This window comes from Galeopterus variegatus, unplaced genomic scaffold (genome assembly GCF_000696425.1).
Source record: "Galeopterus variegatus unplaced genomic scaffold, G_variegatus-3.0.2 Scaffold3195, whole genome shotgun sequence".
NCBI lineage: Eukaryota > Metazoa > Chordata > Mammalia > Dermoptera > Cynocephalidae > Galeopterus > Galeopterus variegatus.
In genome coordinates, this window is record NW_007729306.1 from 52,792 (window position 1) to 57,033 (window position 4,242).

Below are 4,242 nucleotides of genomic sequence, written 5' to 3' on the forward strand. Positions count from 1 at the left end.
GCTAAGAGAATTCATCATAGCAGACCTGTAGTATAAAAATTCTTAAAGCTGAAGGGATCTAACTACAGATGAAAATTCAAATCAAATAGTAAATATGTTAGTAAATGTGAAAGACTTAAAAATAATTTAATTTATTTAAGAGATAATTGATTACTTAAGGCAATAATAATAATAATATATACTGCATGGATTGGAAGACTCAATATTGCTAAGATTTTAATTCTCCCTAAATCTATCTATATATTCAATGCAATTCCAATCAAAATTCTAGCAAATTTTTATGTAAAAAATGCCAAGCTGATTTCTAAAATATGTACACAAATGCAAAAGACCTAGATTAGCCAAATAATACTTAAAAAGAACAAATTTGGAACATTCACACCCCTCAACTTTAAGAATTGCTTAAGCTACAGTAATCAAGAGAGCATGATATTAGCATAAAAATATACAAATAAGTGGATCAGAATAAGGAGAGTTCACAAACAGACCAACACATTGTGGTCAATTGACTTTTGACAGAGGTGCTAGGTATTTCAAAGGGGGAAAGGATAATCTTTTCAATAAGTGCTGATGAACAACTGGTTATTCATATGAAAAGAAATGAAATTTGACCACTACATCTTATCACACACACAAGGTAAATTCAAGATAGATCACAGACCCAAATATAAAAATTAAAGCCGTACAGCTTCTACAAGAAACCAACAGAAGAACATCTTGGTGATACTGGGATAGGCAAAGATTCCTCAGAAAGGACACAGAAAGCACTAACCATAAAAGAAAGAAAATTAATAAATTGGTTTTCATTAAAGTAAAAAACATCTGCTTACCAAAAGACAATGTTAAGAAAATGAATGGGCAAGCCACAGACTGGAAGAACATATTTACAAAACATGTAACTGATAAAGGACTAACATCCAGGATCTATAAGGGACTCAACTAAAAAAATAAAAAAACAGAAGGCTTCTGGTCAAGATGGCAAAGTAGATGCTTCCTAGTGTTGCTTGCTTTCACAAAGTGACCAACTTGCAACTATTAAAAAGCAACAACAGGAGATGTGAGATCTGAACCAGAACAGGCAAGAACTGCATGCCATGGGATGCCAGTCCAGGCCAGTGTCTGCCACCCAGAGACGCCTGAGAGCCTCAGGGCCCACATACCCCCAAACAGCCATGCCAGAAAAGGTGGGCACTGTGGGAACTTCAGCCCAGGTCTGTTGCCACCACTTACAGAGACTTAAGAATTGTGGGGCCCCAAAACACTGAGACAGCTGTGCTGGAAAAGGCAGGCACTGTGGGAACTTCAGCCTAGCTTGGTCCCCACCACTTACAGAGACTTAAGAGCCCTGGGGCCCATATGCTGTGAGACAGCCATGCCAGAAAAGGCAGGCACTGCGGGACCTTTGGCAGTCCCCACCACTGTGGGGCCTTCAGCCCATGTCTGTCCCTGCTGCTTACAGACACTTAAGAGCCTCGGGGCCCATGTGCCCTGAGACAGCCATGCTGGAAAGACAGGCATTGTGGAACCCCCAGACCAGGCTACTTCCTGTTGCCCAGAAGTGGCAGTCTCTTCAGGATCCAAGCCAGACATCAGGGTGAAATGAGTGGACTGTGATACCCCCTGCCATAATGAAAAAATACCAAAGGAAAGATACCAGAAATATGAAAAATCAAGAAAGTACATCACCACCAAAGGAAAACAACTCTCAGGCTCTAGATCCTATAGAACAGGAAGTCTTTGAAATGACTGACAAGGAATTTAGAGCAACAATTCTAAGGAAACTAAATGACATACAAGGAAACTCAGACAACAGAATGAAATGAGAAAAAATATAAAGGATCTGAAAGAAGAAATGTACAAAGAAATCAATGCCTTGAAAAAGAATATAGCAGAGCCTGTGGAGCTGAAGGATTCATTCAATGAAGTAAAAAACACAGCAGAGAGTCTAACCAGCAGGCAAGAACAAGCAGAAGGAGAATTTCTGACATTGAACACAGGCTATTTGAATTAATGCAGGAAGACCAGAAAAAAGAAAAAAAGAATTAAAAAACTGAAGAAAATCTGAGAGATAACAGATAACTTTAAGTGCTCGAATATCCAAATCATGGGTATTCCAGAAAGGGAGGAAAAAGGAAGTGGCATTGAAAACATATTCAATGAAATAATAGCAAAACCTTTCCAGGTATAGGGAAAGTCACAGATCTCCAGATTCAGGAGGCCCAAAGATCCCCCTAACATATTCAACCCAAAATGTTCCTTGCCAAGACATGTGATAGTCAAACTGGCAAAACTCAAAGACAAAGAGAGAATCTTAAAAGCTGCAAGAGAGAAGTGGCAAGTCACCTATGAGGGAGCCCCAATTAGAATAACATCAGACTTTTCATCAGAAACCCTAAAAGCCAGAAAAGAATGGGATGATATATTGAGAACACTAAAGGACAAAAATTGCCAGCCAAGAATACTTTACCCAGCAAGACTATCCTTCCAAAATGAAGGACAAATAGTATATTTTTCAGATAAATGTAAACTGCGGGAGTTCACTACAACACGACCAGCTTTACAAGAAATTCAAAAACAGCAATCACTGCCATGAATACTCAAGAAAGAACAAAACCTACCAGCAAAACAAAAATGCTAACAAAAAAGTAAAAACAGTTTATCTACCACACCAAGAAACCAACAAATACAGAAGATAAACAGAAAATTAAGGAAGAAAGGAGCAAAAAGATACTTAAGACATCTAAACAAAAATAAATAAAATGCTAGGAGTAAATCAACACCTTTCAATAACAACTCTAAATGTAAAGGGATTAAATTCCCCACTCAAAAGACACAGACTGACTGACTGGATTGAAAAGATGGACCCAACAATATGCTGCCTTCAGGAGACTCACCTCACCTGTAAAGACACATATAGACTAAGAGTGAAAGGATGGAAAAAGATATATCATGCAAAAAGAAATGAAAAACTAGCTAGAGTAGCTATTCTCATATTAGATAAAATAAACTTTAAAGCAAAAGCCAGAAAAAGAGATAAAGAAGGCCACTATATAATAATAAAAGGATCTATCCATCAAGAAGGCATAACAATCATAAATATATACGCAGATAATGTTGGAGCAGCCAGATTTAGAAAGCAAACGCTATTAGATCTAAAGAAGGAGATAGACAGTAACAACATAACAGCAGGGGACCTGAACACCCAACTCTCAACATTGGACAGATCATGTAGGCAAAAAATCAATAGAGAAACACAAGATCTAAACAACACTTTAGATCACTTGGACTTGACAGATAGCTACAGAACATTCCACCCAACAACCTCAGAATATTCATTCTTCTCATCAGCACATGGAACATTCTCCAGGATAGAACACATGTTAGGTCACAAAGCAAGTCTCAGCAAATTCAAAATAATTGTAATTATTCCATGTATTTTTCCCAAACACAATGGATTAAAACTAGAAATTGAGAACAAACAAAACTCTGGAAACTATACAAACACATGGAAATGTAAGAACAGTCTACTTAATGACATAGGGGTCCAAGAAGAAATTAAACAGGAAATCAAAAAATCTCCTGAAATTAGCAAAAATAATGACACATCATACCAAAACCTGTGGGATACTGCAAAAGCAGGTATAAGGAGGTAATTTATCACATTAAATGCTTACTTCAAAAGAATGGAAAGATGGCAAATAAACAACCTAACACTTCACCTTAAAGATCTAGAAGAACAAGAACAATCCAAACCCAAAGCTAATAGAAGGAAAGAAATAATTAAGATCAGAGCAGAACTTAATGAAATAGAAACCTGAAAAACAATACAAAAGATCAATGAAACAAAAAGTTGGGTTTTTGAAAAGATAAATAAAATCGACAAATCTTTAGCAAGGCTAACTAAGAAAAAAAGAGAGAAGACCTAAATAACAAAAATTAGAAATAAAAAAGGTGATATTACAACTGACAGCTCAGAAATACAAGGAATCATTAGAGACTACTATAAGCAATTATATGCCAACAAATTTGAAAATCTGGAGGAAATGGATAAATTTCTGGACACACACAAACTACTGAAACTGAGACAAGAAGATGTAGAAAATCTGAACAGACCAATAGCAATAAAAGAGATTGAAGCTATTATGTCAAGGCTCCCAACAAAGAAAAGCCCAGGACCGGATGGGTTCACTGCAGAGTTCTATCAAACCTTCAAAGAGGAACTGATACCAATTCTCTACAAAC